The sequence below is a fragment of the Podarcis bocagei genome (assembly GCF_964188305.1).
Source record: "Podarcis bocagei genome assembly, chromosome: 1".
NCBI lineage: Eukaryota > Metazoa > Chordata > Lepidosauria > Squamata > Lacertidae > Podarcis > Podarcis bocagei.
Window position 1 is genome coordinate 84,284,300 of NC_138125.1, and position 21,096 is coordinate 84,305,395.

Genomic DNA, 21,096 nt, shown 5'->3' on the forward strand with positions numbered 1-21,096 from the left:
CTTCCACACCACTGTCCAGCGCACATGGGTACTGCTCCTACGGGAAGTTGCAGAGACGGTCGAAATCTATCGAGTTCTGGACCGCTCTTGCTGTTGTGGGGGGGTAACCAACTGTCAATCGGGAGGTAGAGCACTGTACCAACCCCATCTGGTAGACCAGGTCCTAATCTTAATCCAGGTGTTGCATGGGACGGAGCCTATCTTAATGCAAATATTGCAGGGGAGGGAGCCTGAACCAGGTGCGCATTGAAATTGCTGAACAAGTGCCAGTAAATCCTGCAGCCCCACCTGTGGTTGTCGTGGTGGCTCGAGCCTCCCAAAAATCCCAGAATACTGCCTGAACTACTGGGCCTGGTAACTCCACATCTAATGCCCTTGAATGTGGTAGGGTATTATTGTGGCTGCATAAGGGTTACCACCCCAGGCTTCAGCCTCCATAGGCCCTGGTCAGAGACCACGTAGGTGAACGCTACCCAGTAGGACCAGCCTTTGAACTTTACAGAGTTTATTGCCATCCCTATAGCTCCCGAGGCCTAACAGTGTATCAGTGCCAGGCGGCCACTTTTCCCTGTGTAGAGTGGGAACGTTTTGTGGGTAGACGCTGTTCACGCCGTAGCAGGGCCAGGAGTTAGAGGCCCCATGACCTGGCCTTCGTGGGCCACCATCCCTTTGGCTTGTGGTATTACCCTTTTTGTGGTATTTCTGTGTTGGTGGTACAGTTCTTTGTTCTGGGGCACCGAACATTCCTCGAATCAGGATGTGGATCATACCCCGCCTCCGGATGGTTCTCACCTCTCAGATGGCCACCGGGGGGAGGGAAAACACCTTCCTGAATATGACAACAGCTGTAGCTAAGAGCCTGAACAGGTCTGAGTGTTACAGGCTGATTTGTACCACAAAATTAGTCTAGATGGTGCAGGTCTCCCCAGTGTATGTAGTTGAATTAGTTCTTAACTCCCAGGTTGGTCATGGTTAAAAGAGATTTTGCTTGTGATTTTACTTCTCTTCGTTACCATTTTACTCTTATCATGCTTTTTGCCTTGCCTTATTCAGATTGTACGCCAAATGGTGAGCCGCTCAGTTAATGCAGCAACACGTACCTATATCCTGGCTCTCTATGATGTTGCACCTATAGGTCCATCAAGCGAAAATGGAGAACCGTGACCGGTCAGCATTTTCGTGATGGAAAGGGGGGAATGCAGGGGTGAAGGTCAGGATGACCAATAGAGAGCCAGGCTAAGAACCTCTGAAGCCATATTATAGGGCCATCTAAAAGCTAAAAGCACAAAGCCATTTTAGAAAGCTAAAGACTATTTCTCTTTCTCATGTTTGTCACTTTGCCACCTTTTGCAGAGGCAGCAAGCATGCAAGCTTGTGGGTGCAGCTAGCTTGCCCCTGCAGGAAGTTTGCTAGTTGAGGTTAAGCCATTTCTGAGAAACGACCCCTGACAAAGGCAAGTAGCAGGATGTTTGCTGACCGCCAGGCTCCAGATATAACGCTTAGGTGTGAAGTCGCTAAACCACAAGGACATTTCTTGGAAGCGGGGGGTTCAGGGGCACTTCCTGGAACTAGTACAGAGGTTAAGTAGATTATAAGCCAGTAGCGCCACCTAGTGGAATAGGCAACTTGGAACCAAAAGGACACACCAAATTTATTCATTGGTTGAGCTTTAATGAATATGTATCAATGACCATAGGAAATTGTCAATCATTGGCTAAAGGGATGCCAAGGGGCTGAACTGTGCTTTGCAGAAAGATATATAAGTTGACTGCCCCAAAGGGGGGGCGGGCATTCTTCATTTTCCTGAATGCACCCTATTTGCTTTTTGTCGGACAAAAATCCAAATAAAAACTTTTTCTTTAAGAAACTTTGCTGCCTGATTTTTACATTCCTGGTCTGAATACCGATGTCCCTTTCACAACAAAACATCAAACATTTAAACTTCCCTATACAGGGCTGCCTGTAATGGCCTCAGAAAGTTGTACTGTATAGCTATTTAGCTCCTTGACATCTGATGGGAGGGCTTTCCACAGGGCAGGTGCCACTACTGAGAAGGCCCTCTGCCTGGTTCTCTGTAACTTCACTTCCTGCAGTGAGGGAGCCACCAGAAGGCCCTCAGAGCTAGATCTCAGTGTCTAGGCTGAACAATGGGGGTGGAGGTGCTCCTTCAGGTATATAGGGCCAAGGCCATTTAGAGCTTTAAAGGTCATCACCAACATTTTTAATTGCGCTCAGCAGGTGCCCAGTCATGCTGACTCCTGAGACCAGCCCTGCTTAAAACAAACAAGCCCACAAGATAAATGCACAAAGTAAGGAGAAGTATCCTCCAGGTTGTCTTAACAACAGTGCCATAACAAAACCAGAGCCATTAGCAGCAACCCTATGCTTCAGCAAAGTGGTATTCTGAGGTAATATCAGTAATGGTGGACAGCTTACCTTCCTCTCCAGGAAGGCATTAGATGAAGGTAGGGATGTGGGTGGCGCTGTGGTCTAAACCACAGAGCCTAGCGCTTGCCGATCAGAAGGTCGGCGATTTGAATCCCGCAAGGCGGTGAGCTCTAGTTGCTCGGTCCCTGCTCCTGCCAACCTAGCAGTTCGAAAGCACATCAAAGTGCAAGTAGATAAATAGGTAAACAGCATTTCCATGTGTTGCTCTGGTTCGCCAGAAGCAGCTTAGTCATGCTGGCCACATGACCCAGAAGCTGTCTGCGGACAAAATGCTGGCTCCCTTGGCCAGTAAAGCGAGATGAACGCACAACCCCAGAGTCGTCCATGACTGAACTTAATGGTCAGGGGTCCCTTTACCTTTAGGACATTTCCAAGTTCACAATAAGCAATGGTCACACCCAAACAGTGCACACACTAGAACATATCCTTTGCAATAGGTAAGAGATTTTGTGACATGTTCATATGAAAAGTGGACCCCAAATCATTAATGTTGCAAGTTATACCTTTGTAACCTAATGTGAAGCTCAGGGCTGAGCTCCACTTTGCCTTCTGAAACATTCTGAGGCTCTTAATAGCCTCTCTTCTGCACATTTGGTTGAGAGACTATCTTTCCCACCATCTCTCAGCAAACAGGCTTTCTTCCTGAGTTACCTTACCTAGCTGTAAATCACTGTCTAATTGGTATGAATGGCTAAAACCCAGAAAGAGGCCTGTATCTACAAGCCTGAGCTCATGATTAATTGGGGAAGGTGCAGCGTTTTTTTCTACCCCGTCTGAAGTTTTATGTATGACAAAAACTTATGCTGACAAAGAGCAAAAAATGTGTCCAGAGGCAACTGACGCATTTAGAAATCTGCAGAAGGGGAAAGGTGTGCTGTGTTTAGTGAAAACTTCAGTGTCTTAGACCTGTCCGGCAATGTAATGCTCTCACTTCTGGTTTTTAAATTTTAAACTTTGAGCCCGTGTGTGGGAGTGGAGTGGATGTCTTTTCCAGTTGCACATTCGGTTTGTTTTGGTGTGTAAGGAAAGGCTGTGGCAGCCAATTAACTTCCCACACATGAAATCTCCAGGCCAAAGCCACAGCCATCTATGCCTTTTACACACTTCCTTTTGGATAACTACTGTCATAACCTGAAGAGACAGATGTTACTCCATTCAGCCCAATGTTTGTCGGAAAAGATTGCTTTGTTTTCAGATCATGCCCATGTAGGGTTTCTCTTTTTGCCCCCTATTCTACGGTGCGGACCGAAGGAACAGTGGAGATGGAGGCACAAGGCTTTCTGTTGCTTCCTTTGCCTCGATGTATTGTAAATTGAAAGACAAGTGTATGTCTGATTAACTCCTTTGCTCAGCTGCTTCTTGGGTGGACTCAAATGAGATGACCCATTTATGCAACAACAAAGCATAGCTCACTCCATCTTCGATCCACCACCGCAGCAGAGGCTGGAAGAGCTATCATAGATACAAGGAACAACTGGTGGAAATGCCAAACAAGGATCTCTTGCACCTCCGCAAAGTGATCCTGTAAATCTAGTCTTTGCCTGACACAACAGTTGCTTATGGGCTGCAGAGAAAGGCCTCTTTTTTACTACACAACTCTAGAATTATTATTCTTATTATTCTGTCTTTCCTTCCAAAAGAACTAGGATGCCCATGCAACATTACATCAAAGTCTTGCATGTCACACATCCCAAAGTTTCCGTTTTAAATACAAAGCTGACATGGAAGCCCCCAAAATTTGATCTAAGCAGTGGAGGGGGGGGGACCCTTCTGGTGCCATTTTCCAGATCTAAAACAAATTTCCTCTCCCCAAAACCTGTTAGTTCTGCAGGAGAAAAAAATGCAGGTACATGTATAACTTCCACCATGGAACTAACAGCAGTTTGAGGGAGGAAGGGGTAGATTGGAGAATAACATGGTAGTGGGGATAATTGCCTATCCCCATAGCTCCAGTTAAATTTGGGGCACACCTGCAGCAAATTAAAAACAAATGTTAGGACATCCAGCTATGAGTCTCAGATTTTTCATTCTATGGTGTCCTTTTGTTTCTCATACTGAAATAATTGTCATGTAATTGCATATCCTGTATTCTTTTTGTAGATTCACCTTATTGACATGGCTTTCAATATAATTTCTTAGATGGGCTTTAATTAGTTTTCCTACTAGTAATAAACAACCTCTTATGTGTGGAACTGCTCCCATTGCTAAATCTTGCATAGCTCCTTCAACTAATGCTGTGTCTTGTTCCTATGCCCTGCTTTAAAATATGAAAATTGACTTTCTACAAAAAAACAACAATAACAATCTTCATATGTAATATTCTTTATGCTAGTAAATGTTTCAGAACATTTTCTGCCCTGGCTCTTGAACCACACTTCTTCCTAAGGCTTTGTCCCAGGCTCTTCTCTCTTACGAATTTTCTTTCCTTCTTTTAATTGCTTCTACAGACTGAGCAGTAGATTCAGCCATTTTCACTACTGGAGATCTATTTTCAGACCAGTTATAATGGGAGAAAGAGAAGCCCCTATGTGCTGTAAACAAAGCACAACAAAAATTGTGATGCCTGCCACACTTGGCCAACAAAGAGCAACTAATGAAGAAAAATGTGAAAGAATGTGAAAGAGGTAGGCTCTGGTGGTTGCAGCCTTAGCTGAAGAAAGAACACAGGCACCTGGGGACAATTGATACCTAATCCTTAGCTATTCAGATGTAAATGGTATTGCCAGGGGGGAGAGGTAGCAAGCAATTCCAAGCAGGGGAGTTGCTAATGGTAACCCACCACCACTGGGGGAGGAGAATTTGATATATTTTTCATCAACCACATCTACTGTATTATTTGACTGCACATTTATTTTTTCATTCATTCAAACATTTATTTCTATGCTCACTTGCTTATTTTTAGGGTGCCTCCAGACCGACAGTATTTTGTAAGTTTGGTTCAAATGCATACCAGAACTACAGGTTTGTGCATTTAAAGTGGATTAAAGGCCTCTGTCTCCAGCTATGTGCACACCTTTAAAGCACAGTTAAAGCACACAATCCAAGCAAATCACCACACTAGCTAATCAAGATGAATGATCAATGCCATATAACTGCCCTGCAAACAAATAAGAATGAATTGTGAATATAATCTAACCTCTGCATAAGCTTTGTACAAGCAAATCAGGATAAATGTTCAATAAATAAGTCGTTGGAGAAGCCCATAATCTAACCCCTGTGTCAGCTTTGAACACACAGGTTGCCTGGAGGGGTCCAGCCTACAATGCCTGAGATCTCCAGGCTGGAAGAATAAAACCATATAAAAATGAATACTACTTGCAATAAAAACAAAAAACACCAGACACTGTAGATCACACCAAAATGACATCCAAACATTAAAAATGACCAAAGGCTTGGGGAAATGTTTTATCTGATTGGATGAATGACAACAAAGCTGGTACCAGTCAAATTTGGGCGATGGTGGAGTTCCATAATCAGGTGCCACCACAGAGAAGGCCCTCTTTTGCTTTTTATAAATTTATGATACCTGGTGGTGGGCCTCCCTAGCAGATCTTAGCATCCAGGCAGGAGCACATAGTGAGAGATGCTCCTTCAGGTAGTTAGGTCCTAAGTAGTTCTAAGCTTTATAAATTATTGACAATACCAAGAATTTTGCCCAGAAGTGTATTGTAATTCAATGCAGTTCCGCAAGATAACTATATTATTTCTACCCTGCCCATCTGGCTGGATTCCCCCAGCCACTCTGGGCAGCTTCCAATAAAAGATTAAAAATACATTAAAACGTCAGTCATAAAAAAACTTCCCTAAACAGGGCTGCCCTAAACAAGAACTGGTGTTTTAAGGCTCCATCTAGCTACCCTGTTCAGTAGCTGTATAGCTCAATATTTTGCACTAGCTGAAGTGTTCACATCCTCTTTAAGGCCACACCCACAAAGAGTATAGTACATTTTCTGAAACTGAGTGACTGTGAATTACTGTGGCCAAATTCCTATCCAGGGATGGTAGCAGCTGGTGGACCAGACAACACTAGCCAAAGGCACTCTGCACTGCAAACAACACATGTGCCTCTGATGACAGAGCTGGACCTCAGAGTAACCCCCAAACCTGTTCCTTCAAGCGGAGTTCAGCCCTCTCAGCAACAGGTTCTCTTACTAATCTCTGGATCAAACGACTGCAAAGGTCCCAAGTAAAGACACTGAGCTCAGCTGCTGTAGTGCTAACTGGTGCAAATGGCTGTTTGAAGAAAGAAGAGGTCATACACAAATGATTTCAGGCCATGTATGGGATTCGGCATGAAATAACGTGCTACAGAATGAGTTTTCCCATTTTCTGAAGCTGTCATCTCACGCAGTTCAAATGTTGGAGATTGTGCTCTTTGCTACTGTTTCTTTTTCTGGGACTGACAAGATTCTGGATGAATGTACCAATAGCCACCCAGTAGCATGAAATCACATAGAGCACATTCTCAGTAAAGGTTGGAGATACTGTATCATCATCAGTTTTGAAGTAAGACTCAACTGTCAGTCCAGTTGAATATTGTTTGTGGAACTGTGAGGGTCAGGATCTTTTCCTTTGTCTTAGACAACAACAGGGGTAGACAACCTAAGGCCCGTGGGCCGGATGTGACCCAATCGCCTTCACAATCCAGCCTGTGAACGGTCCGAGAATCAGCGTGTTTTTTTACATGTGTAGAATGTGTCCTTTTATTTAAAATGCATCTCTGGGTTATTTGTGGGGCCTGCCTGGTGTTTTTACATGAGTAGAATGTGTGCTTTTATTTAAAATGCATCTCTGGGTTATTTGTGGGGCATAGGAATTTGTTCTTTTTTTTCCTTTCCAAAATATAGTCTGGCCTACCACATGGTCTGAGGGACGGTGGACCGGCCCACGGCTGAAAAAGGTTGCTGACCCCTGGCCAACAAAATGACTTTAGGGCTAGCTCTTGGTGTTTAATGAAGCCACTATGCCTCATCCCTTCCCCTATCTGTGATCCAAGGTAATATTACCTACCTTGCAACACTGTAGTAAGGATTGCAGAGATAATGTATGTGAATAACATTTAGGAAATGTGTTGATAAGGTATCGATTGAACTTTGATATGGACACCAGTTATCTGGGTAGCATGTCAAGGAAGTCCTCAAGAAAATAAATTACAGATAAGTTGAATTGGCAAACACCAGCTTCAGAATACATATTTTTTGACACATAGCCAGTATTATTACTTAAAACCAATTTATCACACTGCTCAGAAACTCTGATCAGAATCCTGCTGTTGTTGTGCTAAGCAATGTATATGCTCTGAGAAAGTCACAGATCATAACCCCAGGCAGCTTGCTATGTTGGTGGTTAATTACAATACGCTTTTATAAACAGTTATATTAATAACGTGAAGCACCAAGGACCACCAGGACCCTGCTGTGTGCTTTAGGGGCAGGAGGGAGACAGGAATAGATGCTGCTTGTCTCCAGATCCTCCCCTGCAGTGCTGGCAGGCAGTCTCTGTCTGTTTCTCAGACATTCCCTGCTTAACCTTGTTTTTCTGCCTTGCCCTGCTGTTTGTTTTCATTGGCTGTGATTTATACACGAACTTGAAACTCAAGGGAGAAGCGTCAGGACCATTAAATAAGGACTATTGTGTTTTCTTCCTCTTCTTTCTTGCAACAAAGGAGGGTTCACATTTATTTTCAGATGTACAAATGCTATAAAGGGTGCATGAAGAACCCTTTTCATGAATCTAAATATAAACTGGGTGAAAGAAGCCCACCTTAGAAGAAAGCACCCTCAATCTATGCCTACCTCATCACAGCTATTGTGGTGAAGAGCAGACTGGGATGCCCAAAAGTTTACAGGTGGTACAGCTCTCCAGCACAGGGCAGCTTCTCATTTTAGTGCAAATGCAATAAAGGAGAGGAGATGACAGCAGCAGCAGTGCAGGGGACAGGGCTGAAATACTGGTTACAGTTTCACCCTGAACAAAATAATCAAAATGAGTTCCATGCTTTTGGAATTGGAACCTGAGAGGCTAGAAGCCCCTAGGTGTTATCACAGGGGAAAGGTGCAAACACTATAGAAACCTGTACTATACTGCTGATGATATAATTGCAATATAAAAACAAGACTCTTGAGTTACTTGATTCTTACCAAGAAGAATAACATACCTACTTTATGTCATAAAAACCAACAGGTGGCCCTCTCTCCTTTTTACCAGATGTCCTGCCCCATTCCCCAGAAGTCTCATCTATTAATATATATTTTAGATAGGTATTCTAAGTAGTTGTTCTATTTTTATCCAAAATCAGGCTGAAGCCTTTGTCAATTTTACATTTGTGGTACCAACTGAGGCAAGATTGGTTGTCACCAGAAACAGGGCCTTTTCAGTGCTGGCACCCTAGATATGGAACTTCTGGTGAAAATTTGCCCAATCTGTTCTATTGGCCTTTTTGCAAAAGCTTTATGAATTACAGTTCCCTCCTGTCATGCCCCATAACAACACCAACTACATCCAGTTGTATTAGTAATAAGAAAATAAAACATTAATGTGTCAGTTTTAAAAGTGTCATTTCACAGGTTCCCATGCATCTTGGGTGGTTTATACACATGGAGGTTTTTTGGTTGGTTGGTTGTGTGTTTTTTTTTGCTGTAAATGAAATAAAAATGGACCACGTTTTGTAATAGTTTTGTAGATTCTCATGTTGTCTTCTTTATTGTACTTAACTTTTCCATCAAGGTTAAGTCCCAAACATAAGCCTACCAAATTTCATATAAGTTTGCATTCAATGTCCTCTTGCTCTTAGTGCTTAGCAACAGCAAGACATGCTGCAGTTATAAGACGCATAATTAAGTCTCTGTCCCTAAGATCTTGTGCTTCATCTGCAAATATTGAAAGTAGTGCCATTTGGGGATGTGAAGTAATCAAATGAAATGTAATTTGTTCCATTTCCTGAAATATTTTTAAACCAAAGTTTTTAATTAGTAGGCTTTCCCACCACATGTTCCTTCATTACCATAGTTTCTCCAGCATTGTGGAGAATGTATTTTGTGGAGAGGTATTCTTGTCTATTTAGCCGTGTGGAATGCAGGTACCCTCTGTAGCTTTAAGGTAGTTTCTTGCACACAAGCTTGAAAAGGATTTGTGGGCCACATTCTTCCACACAAAACATCATCATTCTCTTCCCACAAGTGTCTTTCCCATCTAGTCTACAATAGCTTTACAAATTAAAGAAATTAAAACTTTGCTCCTAGGGTCTGCTGTATATAAAACATTTTCAAACATGGTTAATGACTTTGTGCCTTGTTTGCAAACGGCTGTGCTACTTATGAAGTGAATGATTTGATGGAGTACCATCCAATTGTGGGAGAAGTTTTGAACCATTGGTTGTATAGCTATTCCGTACAAAGGGGTGCCTCTTTTGTAAAAGGCTTTAAGGCAGAATAGGCCCACTGTTTCCCATTTTTAAAAAGGAATGTTGTATCTTGGTACCATTATCCACTGGATCACTTCTAAGGGGATTCAGTGCCAAAGAAGACAGGCTTTCCTTTCACACCACAGCCCAATGAATGAGAACAGGTCAGAACTGGAACCCTACTCATGCTCTCCTGTGTTTCCCAAGCTCTGAACTAGAGAAACTCTTCCAGAACCTACAACCCTGCTGTCATGACTAGAATCTGACAGAAACACAAAAGCCATATTGTAAAGCTCAACATATCTTAACCAGATTAGTTCTTTGAATCAGTACAACTGCCCACAACCCTTCTGTTTGGACTGCTTTTCAGTTGGCACTTACCCTGAGTTTGTTATTAGAAAGAGGGATGCCTTGAAGTGGAAAGCAAAACTTCAGTAGCGTCACCAGCCTGTAAGACCTGGGAAGTAATTCTTTCCCAGTCACAGTCGTTTAGGCCCAAGGTATGCAGTCAAGCCAAGTATTAAATTTTCTGAGGCAAGGCTTGTGAAGTACCATCACAGCAGGCCTACCCATCTGTGCAATAGCTCAGCTGTAGCCCCTCTGACACTGACAGGAGCGGCAGTGGAATAAAAGTAGCCTAATATCTTAAGTGGGGAAAATGAGTTCCTGATCTCAATAGACCATTATTGGAAACTTTAATGGATCATTCCATATCAGCTTCAAGAACTCAAGTTCACTTCTGTAGCCTGCATGACTGATGAACATCTGTTTGGGCTAACCTAACTCTCAGATCTCCTATTCCTGGCTTGGAATATATAAGAATTTGAAGGTAGCTCATCTGTTATGATTGTATCCCTTCATACAGCCTCAAAATATGCATGCTCAGATGACATTTGCACTTAGCAATTAGCTACCAACTGTTTCCTCTCCTTGCTCCTGTGACTCATTAACTTCTGTTGAAAATAAACACTTCTGCAAATATAAAAAGACAGCTAAAATAACAGTTTCATGGGAAAGTAAATAGGAAAAATATTTTCTAAGTGCATCATCCATTGAGTTTACAAACTTCTGGCACATTATCGGTTAGTTCTGCCTTACAGCTGTGTGTATAAATAAATCCTACCCACTTCCTTGCTGTATCTGTAAAATGTCAGTGGGAAATCTGATCAGCTAGCTGAACCTGGCAAGCCTTTACCATAGACTGACCATTGCCACATGCACATGTCACGATAAGCCATGGCTTCTGGTTTATTGTGCATGATGTGGCTAACAGATCCTGGCTTATTTTGGAGCAACAAACCATGATCCTGAATTCAGATGTAGCAGGAAACCAAACTTGATTACATCTTCCTGGTTTATTTATTCCATCTGCACCTAGTGACAATCGAAGCGGGAGCAATTGGGCACAGTAACTCACAGTACACCATAAGACCCTGGCTTATAAGAACATGTGAATGAAACCAATTAATGCATTTTCCAAAGCTGACATATTTGACAGTTGCATTGGTTGCAATAGAATGCACAGCTTTAGCTTATGTATGACGTTAGTTCCAATTTTATAAAACTGAGTTTACTCATGTTAAGTGTGCACTGGATTCCAGCCTCAGCTGTGTTAATCCATCTCTGGCTTGTGCTTTGTATCCACTGATTACTGGATATCTTCAAGAGGTGGCCTGGAACTTAGCCCATCAAGTCACTGTTTCTTCATCATACCCCACTTTCCTGGTGGCTGCCATTCCTATGGCCCAGCCACCATGTTTCTTGGAGGTACTGTGCACATGCACTCCACTATATAGTGATGAGCCCACAATAACAGAGGAGGAAGAGGAATGAGAAAACTGTGTTGGCACTGAGGCAAGAGGCCAGGGGCAAGGCCTGGACAAGGTAATTCACCTACACTAGGGAGCAGGGCTAGTGTTAGAACCTCTAAGAAAGGAGAGTCTGAGGCAGTCCTCTCCCTTGTTATCCAATATCTGGTAATGTCAAGAAGTTCTTCCTAATGTTTAGTCTAAGGTTGTGTACACACTCCCATTTACTCTGCTTCCAGTGCACTCCCACTGCTGGTTTGAAAAGCAGCATACACACAATAGCCACATTCCGTATCTATCCTGTCACTTATGGAATACTGTGTTTTGATGCATTTCCCTCCAAACCAGATTTGATCTGAACTGAGGAGAAGAATGACCTACTAGCTGCATTTCAAACTGGAAATGTGTACACAGGCTAAATCTCCTTTCCTTTATTTATTTTTTAACCCATTGGCTTGGGTTCTATCCTCTGGAGCAAGAGAAAACGCATTTGCTCCATTATTTTTGTGACAGCCCTTCAAGCAACTGAAGACAGCTATCATATCACCTCTTAATTATCTCCTCTCTAGGCTATTCTCAGCCTCTTCTCCTAGGACTTTGTGTCCAGGCTCCTCACCATCTATGTCACTCTCCTCTAGACACAGATTATCATGTAACTATTAGCTGGAGCTGTTAGCCTGACATTATAGGTTATTTGAAGTGATCCAAGAAAGTAACTGTGACTTACAGAAGCAACAAATGGCACATGACAGCTTTCATTTTGCCAATGAGCAGTAACTAGCAACAGCAAACACGAAGCTACCTGCAATAAGTGATGACATACTGTATAAAAATCTCTGCTTACCTTTACAAAAACAAACAAAAAAACACAGCAACAGAATATGGATGCACGTTTTTGCAAAGGATCGCAACAGGTTCGCCAGCAATAACTGGTAGATACATTAAACTTTCAGTTGATTAATCGGGGATTTGGATATTAAGAGAAAACCTGTTGATGATCTGACACTCTTTGGGTTCATTAGGAAATGAGGAGAAAATATGAAAGATTTTTTTTTCTTTTAAACGATGAATAAGTAAAGGTAAAGGGACCCCTGGCCATTAGGTCCAGTCATGACCGATTCTGGGGTTGCGGCGCTCATCTCGCTTTATCGGCCGAGGGAGCCGGCGAACAGCTTCCAGGTCACGTGACTAGATGCTGCTTATTGAATTCTATGCTATTTTGCACTTCTTTCAATACTGATGAAAGTTCAGGACATGGAAGACCAGGGTTCAAATCCTTGCTCAGGCATTAAGCTCACTGGGGGATGTTGGACCAGTCACTGTATTTCTGTCCAACCTACATTGCAGGGTTGTTGTAAGGATCAAATACAAGGAGAGCCCTGCACACCACATTGAAAAGGCACGTGTTTTGAGGTTTTGTAATAGAGACAGCCATTTAAATTTAATCAATTCCTAATACAGGAAAGAAATAGGAAGAAAAGATGGTGGAGAAGAGAATGCACACACATGGACAGATAGCCAGTACCAGTATAAAGTTATCCACAATTTAAACAACCTATTTCCCCCTTGGATCTGGCACCAGTCAAAAATAGCTATGGACTACAAGAAGGATTGGAAACTTGTGGTCATCCAGGTGTTGCTGAACTGCAATTCCCATTATCTTCCTTGACCACTAGTCATGAAACATCTGGAGGGCCACAGGCTCTCCATTCCTGGACTGGAATAAGTATATTAGTTGACAATAGGACTATGGAGGTTGCTGGGAGGTCCTTTTGGAGCCACAGCCTCTTCTGTTACACTTTATATTATTGTGATGCTCTAGAATAAGGGTTGATAGTTTAAAGAAAGAGGTAACTAGCTAATCTAGTGCAAACCTCAAATTACCAGAGCAGAGGTCTTGCTCTCTCCTGGTGCATCTAACACCTGAACAGACAAAGAGGTAACATGAAGCTGGAAATTTTCCACCCACCCACCATTTTATCCATAATGAAACTGGCAGGCTCAGAATAGTGGAAAGCTAAAGACAATGGCTGAGATCATCTACTTCTTTATATTTGTGTCCCTGCTGATCCAGCACTCCCTATATCACATCTGGAGTCCATTTCCTCTTTAATGCTTTAAGACCTTCGATGCTGATTAAGCCTATTTGCTGTTGTGTTGCCTAAATATAAAGCATGAAAGACTGTTGAATCAGAAGTAACCTGCCGCTCTGAAATGCCTTAAAACAAGAATACTCAAAATTAGAACTGGAGTTAGGTTGGTTTGAGCTCCAAATGTTGAAAATATACCACATGCTGCACTCTCCTTATCCCGGATATGTTGATGTAAACTCATATTTGTCATGTATAAAAATGGCTGACATAAGCAGCAGTTATTGCCTATGCCCATATACAGCAAATGCATATTAATTTATCTAGTGAAAACAGCTGCTTACACCATAAGGCGCGGCATGGGTAGTACTAACATGCACAGCCCTGGAATAATTGCCTTTCACTTCAAGCATCTCAATACTTGCTCTGGAATGTGGAACATAAGACCCAGCCATCTGGACCCACAACTCTAATATCTCTCTATCCCAGGGGTGGGGGAATTATTTCAGCCCAAGAGCTACATTCTCTAGGGACAACCTTGGGAGGGGGGCACATGCTGGTGGTGGTCAGGGCAAAAGATATGATCCTTACCTTTGTACAATAGGCTACTGTCCAGCCACACACAAGTCAGAGGGTACTACGTGTACCCCTCTCCATCCAGGCCAATAAGAGGCATTCCTAGAGAGCCAGTGTGGTGTAGTGGTTAAGAGCGGTAGACTCGTAATCTGGTGAACTGGGTTCGATTCCCCGCTCCTCCACATGCAGCTGCTGGGTGACCTTGGGCTAGTCACACTTCTTTGAAGTCTCTCAGCCCCACTCACTTCACAGAGTGTTTGTTGTGGGGGAGGAAGGGAAAGAAGAATGTTAGCCGCTTTGAGACTCCTTAGGGTAGTGATAAAGCGGGATATCAAATTCAAACTCTTCTTCTACAACAGTCAAGGACACATTCCATGGAGTCCAAAGAATTGGAGGAAGTATGAAGCAGCAGGGCCAGTGGGGAGAGGAGAGACAGCCTCGGAGAGTCCCAAGGGCCAGACGGAGAGGCCTGGAGGGCCACATTGGGTCCCTGGGCCTGACGTTCCCCAATTCTGCCTGGTGCTTGAAAATGATACATTTTGTTCTTCACAGAGATTCTGAGGAAATTGCTTCAAATATATGCTTAATATTTCTCCTTGCTTCATTGCACGTTGTATGCAGACAGCTTTAACTGTTTTGTCTTCTGTTAGTACAAAGCCAGGCCCTTCCGCTTCAGGCCTCTCTGATCTGTGGCCCAGATTGCTTTGGGTTATCGGCTGGAAGCCTCAGTGCCATGTGGAACCATTTTAAGTGCTGGCGTAAGACTGAATCATGACACACTTCATATCTGCTCCACCACCCTCTCCATTGTGTCTTTTAGCCAAGTTAATTCAAAAACAATGTGTGAAGCTGTTCAAAACCACACATTTCCTAATGTGAAATATGGCACACCTTTTCTTACAGAAGGCTGAAATATAATCTGGAAGTTCTTTCTTCCATTTCCCTGCCCGCTGATTTATTGAGTGCTGATGTGATCCACTGGCCAAAGGCTAAGTTATGCGGTGTGTTAGGAAATGCTACGTTTGACTCGCAACTCAACCACAAACAGCCAGCAAAGCTGGAGCTATCTGAGACCTTTAGTTGTTACTTCATGAGCAACTGTGTGCATATGGATTTGGGTTATGAAGGAATCCAAACACCTAAATCTCTTTCCTTGAAATGGTGTGTCCATATTTGCTTCCCTGTGCACAACATGCTTATTATGCCACTTGTTCACAAATGTGGTAGCAGCAAAAGCAAAAGGCCACCTAGAAGCAGTATGGATAGAGGGCAGGACTAGTGACAACCATTCATTTCCCTACATAAATTTCCACTGGAGTTACAATTAGTTGGCTCTGGCAGAATCCGGGACCAGGGAGAAGAGTCGGTGGAAGAAGATTGGAAGAAATTTAAAGACTATTTACAGAAATATTGTAAAATTAATGAATGTTAGAATGATGTTGGATTGAAGTTAAGGGGTTTCTAGCTGTAATGGTATAAAAGAATATGAAAAAAAAGGATTCTTAACAGGTAAATTTAGGTTACAATATATCAAGATTAAAGATCAGGATAAAATAAGTAGGGAAAGGAATTGCTGAACTAATAAATTGAACTGGAATACAAAAAGGGGAGGTATGAGGAGGTCCGGGAAACAAGTAAATGAAAGATAAGTGATGAAAAGATTGAATTGCTTTTAACTATTTTTATTTTGTATTTTTTCTTTTCTTTTTCATTTTGTAACATTGTAAAAACCTTAATAAATATATATATATATATATATATATATATATATATATATATATATATATATATATATATATAAAAATACAATTAGTTGGCTCTGACTATCAGTGGCTCCGGCTCCCTGCCTTCCACCCTAACAAATCCCAATGGGTGCCACAGAAATTCAACCACCACTGAATTTATACATGCTTTTCTCTGTGCAGAAATCAGTCAAAACATGCCCATGTGCATTTTGGCCTAGTACTCCCACAAGCCTGTTGTCATTGTTTTCAACAGCAGCAGCGCTATATATTGGTGGGGAAGGTAGGCATTCTTGCTGCTGGTGAGGGATAACTATGTTTTTCAGTTCATCGCAATTTTGTGAAGAGGGGACTAAAAATTGGCTTGTTGGGAGAGGCAGAGAGAGCACACACAACACCTCAAAAGAATTAACACCAGCAGGTTCACAAAATGGTATGGTGTTGCTGAGGGAGGGTAATATAGAGTGTTTGTTTCCATTAATGCAAAATGGCAACCTGATTAGAGAAGTACCTCTGGTCCCGTCAGTGAAGGACTTTGGGGCAGATGTCCAGCGCTCTGCTCAGGAGAATGAGCAGGTGGATCCCCACACATGGGGGGGGGGGGGTTGCCACATTTTGAAGTAAGCGATATTTAGCTGCGCTGCACATACAGTTCTCCATTTCCAGCAAGGGGTAGTCAGATCCAGGTTCAGCCACAATCTCCTTCCTCATGAATAGAGTATTGGAGGTGTTCTTGCAACATCTGTTTGCAAATATGCACACTGAACATGGTGGGAGCAGGCAAGCACCAAGACGCCATAAAACAACAGCACCAGAATCAACTTCCTGTTGCACTTCCTGTTCCTCTCCCAATAAAGGTCATCCCATTAAAGGGCGACCAAAGGCCATTTCATGCTCAAAACCAGACCTGAACCCACTGGAATGGGTTTAGATATCATCGGCATGACTTGGAGTTGTGTGAAAGGCCCCTAACCCAGGTCTTGAGCCCCAATATATAGAAATTTGTATGTGACTTTTAAACAACTTAAAGGAAGAGACTTCTCCAGCACAATGTTTTTTCCCCTCATTTGAGGCATAAATGCCACACACTCTGACTTCCTGTGTCCCAGAATATGAACAACCTAATTCGGGATAGGAATTCTGGCTGCTTATCTAGCCGTAAAAGTGTCCTGCTTTTTTGAAACACAGCTTCCAGCATGGCTGCAGGCCTAAGAACAGGAGTTGTACTGTCCCAGCGGAAAGAAGAAAATCCCAGCGGGAGCCCAGGGGTCTAGCCTGAAGGCAGCCAAAGATAGAATAAAAATGTCAAACTGTTAAAGAGCATTAAGTATTAAAAACTGGCTAGAGTTACTCAGAGAGATTATTATGAACATTTGGTCCTGCTAAATAAAATGATAAATAGTTCCTGATTCAGCAGAATACATAAATTTAAATAGAACTAGTCCCACTAATCCCACAGGATGCTTCCCAGATTAAAATTACATAATGTAGACAAGGAAGAATTTTGCTCAGTGGAGTCATAAATTGCCTGGCTTTAAGAGACAGTGGACTTAGAAATAAGACCCCTTATAAAATATGGTAAACTTCCCAGACCAGGAGGAGGCAAACTGTTTTGACTAGGAGCTGGGGAATGGGGCACAATTATGTTTTAAGCTTGCTTGATAGGCTGCAATATTATAATGTGCACACACAGACTGTTCTCATATAGTAACCCATATATGGTGTTACAAGTGTGTCCATACTCTCTTAGAAAGCATGTTTAGGGTACACAGTAATGTCTGTCTGCCATTTTAGCACTACTACTAATAGTAGTAGTAGCAGCAGCAGTATACCACCCTCCATCCGCAGATCACAGAGTGGTTCAAAACATAAAAATGCAACATGAGAACACAAAACACAAAACAAAACCAATAACCCCCTTCCACAAACACCTTTAAAAGGCCATAGACTCAACCAAAGGTCTGGATACAGAAAAATGTCTGTTTTATTAGAATACAGAACACCCACATTGGCTGCCATATTGAATTTGGATAAATTAACCCCACTATTAATCACCTAGGCCCTCCAGATGCTGCACAGGCCCCTTCATGCCCCCCACACCACCCCTCCAGGTATCACTTCTTGTTCCACATTTTATGTGAGACAAAGGTGGAGGGTTGGTATAACTGCTACAGAGTTGGGAGGGGGCTTGTAGTGATCTATGGCGAGGGGAATCTAGAGAGAGGGGAAGGGCAGGGAAGTGGGGTAGCCTTCTGTAAACTCTGGCCCCACTAGCATATGGTGCCTGCCATATTATCCCCAAGGGAATGCAGCCCTCAGTAGAAAATAGAAAGATTAGAAAATAGAAATAATAAACCCTATAGAAATAATAAGATATAATACCTGTGTGTATGGGGAATATTCTGTAGAGTACTCCTTCCTTCTATCCGGCAACAGTTTTAAAGGAATGTTTTGTGTGAAATTTAAGCCCATCATCCTATTCAAGATCCGCCACCCACAGTCACAATAATCCTTGGTGATGGAAAGCTTTAGATTAATAGACAAGACTTTGCTTTCTGCTGCTAGCCACTGCTAAATGGTGTTGTACCAGGGTAACATGAAAGAAAGAGAGATATTCCAACTGGTAAGCTTCAGCTATGAATTCCAGAAATAGGTTCCCTAAAAGGCTGGCTCTGTAAATGTAATGGCAGGTGGCCTGCTCAGCGGATGACTAGCCCTTACTTGCAACCGATGGTGCTACTCGGGGCCAATTATAGATATACAACACTTGGAGAGTTGTTAAAAAATGAGGAGTCGAGGTTTAGTCTGGGGAGGAGTCCAAGGATGGAGAAGCTCATACCCAATTAAGGTAGGGAACCAAAAAAGGTCAAGGACTTCCAAGAATCATGCGAGTCTATAACTGTAATCGCAGTGCAGGGGCTAGTCAGACCCACCCCAATAACATCTGGGACATTAGTGTATTTTGTGATAATGTCACAAATCCACAAATAATGGAAGCTGGCTTCCAGAGCACCATTCAAGTACAACTATCAGATTACTGAGAACCCCAGCTGTCATTTCTAAACAGCAAATATCTAGCTCTCATTACAAAGACAAGCATAAAGACTTGAAGGCAGCATTTACCTCTGAGGGGTCTGGGAGCATCCCCCCTCCAACAGATACACAGCGTGCCCCCTTTCCTGGAATATATTCTACAAAGCTTGGGGCTCACCATGGGCATAACTAATGTGTCCCTCTGGTGTGGTGCTATTTCGGCTACCTAAGGATTCACCTCTGGAGAATGAGTTTGCTATTAGCACATGTGTGTGTGTGTGTGTGTGTGTGTGTGTGTGAGAGAGAGAGAGAGAGAGAGAGAGAGAGAGAGAGAGAGAGAGAGAGAGATACCTGCATAGATAAAGTAATTAAGCAATATGTTTTGTCAACTTGCACCATTCAATCTTCCTCACTGGAGGATTATTGTCACTTTAATCTCACAGTATTCCAGTGTCACTGCCTGACGCTAAAATCCTTCTGCTGAAACATTTAAAAAACCCACCCAAAATAACAAAAGAACTCCATACACACAAGCTTAACAAAACACCTAACAATTCATCAGACAGCTTCTTTGTGAGGAAAAAAATGTGTGGAATGTTTCTTAAAGGGCAGGTGGAATCGATCCAAGTAGTTCTATAGCGTAAATTATCCTAAATCCCTCCCTTCTTCAAGGAATGTGTTATGTGCAAGCTTTTAAATGCTTCAGGGATATAATGTCAGTTCCACTCCATGCTGTAGCTGACAGCCTCCTTGCTGCTCTTCTGAATAAGCAGAATTTGAGAAAGTAAATACTTGCTGTGTTTGCACATACAGATTCCTGTGACTGAGAAGGCAAGCACTTTCTTGCAAGCAGCAGTTGTGCCAAGATGTGTCAGAAGGTACAGCGCACAAGCACTTTCTTCAATTTTTCTACACAATAGCTGTGCTGAGATGCTCAAAGTTTTCAGTAACAAGAGGATAACCAGGGCCGGCCAGCCCTATCATATGGCAGGGTGAAGACTCCCACCGCAGGCAACACCATGAGGGGGGTAGAATATGAAGGCAGGAACTGGTGTCTAGATGTTGCCACAATACTTTTTAAAGCACTGCCTGCACTGGGCAGGGTCTGCTCTTTGGGATCTGCTTCAGTCTGCAAATTCTCTTGAGCCAACACTGAGCAATAGCAGGAGGGACACTATAGATTTTGCTATTTAGAACAGATTCATTTTTAGCAGATTCACTTTCATAAATGGATACACTCTTTGTTCTTACTCTGTTTCGCTCAATATGACAATTCCCTCCTACTAAACATACCAGCTTGATCCAAATTTATTTGGATCCACATTTATTTGGAGCAAATGGAACTGCAACCCCAACATTATGGAAAGTTCCACAAAGAACACTAAACAGTAGCATCAGTAGCACTAAGTTTCCATGCAGCTTTGCCATTTCCTGATATTTTGAGAAAACATGAGCAGATAAAAAGCAGGTATTTTAATATATTTTAAAATGATTAACTATTACTAAGAATGAAAATGTAATATTAATGCACCCTCATTATTAATATAGTGACACTGACATACATGACACTTTACAGTATAAAGTATTTTTTTTAAGCCGTGCCCCGGCAAAGTCTGAAAAGTTTGCTTTCTAATTTTGGCATTTGGACAAGAATGAAAGAAAGGGGAGAAAAGGGAGAGGGAAGGTTGACAATAAAAAGGCAAGGCTTATGAGCAGTGGTAGGAGGTAAGGAAATATAGAAATAACTCTTCTTCCATTTTAAATCTATAGCATTAAAAGATGGGGTTACCCTTGGCTCAAAAAGGGAAAACAATACTAAAACACTGAAATTTATTTATCTGTTTATAGCCTTTTCTGTCCTTTTATTCAGTGGCCTGAAAGAACCTATACAGATCTTTCCTGTGGAACATCAGTTATTTGATTGCTTGTCGTTTTCCTCAGTGAACCAAATGAAGCCCATTTTTGGAACTAGTCAGTGAATTTTCAAGCATGGCCCA

General features: G+C 42.4%; 1 long non-coding RNA gene across 2 annotated transcripts; it reads right to left on the reverse strand.

Annotated features, from left to right (window-relative positions):
- Positions 1–4,808: 4,808 nt before the first annotated feature.
- On the reverse strand, positions 4,809–17,799 carry LOC308590966. 2 transcript variants are annotated; one of them, XR_014009976.1, is made up of 3 exons: positions 16,717–17,799; positions 5,661–5,728; positions 4,809–4,979 (listed from the first exon to the last, which is right to left on the reverse strand). It is a non-coding gene; the product is annotated as an uncharacterized lncRNA (long non-coding RNA). The 2 variants fall into 2 exon arrangements; XR_014009977.1 differs by lacking the exon at positions 16,717–17,799 and adding an exon at positions 6,553–6,675.
- Between the last annotated feature and the right edge of the window lie 3,297 nt (positions 17,800–21,096).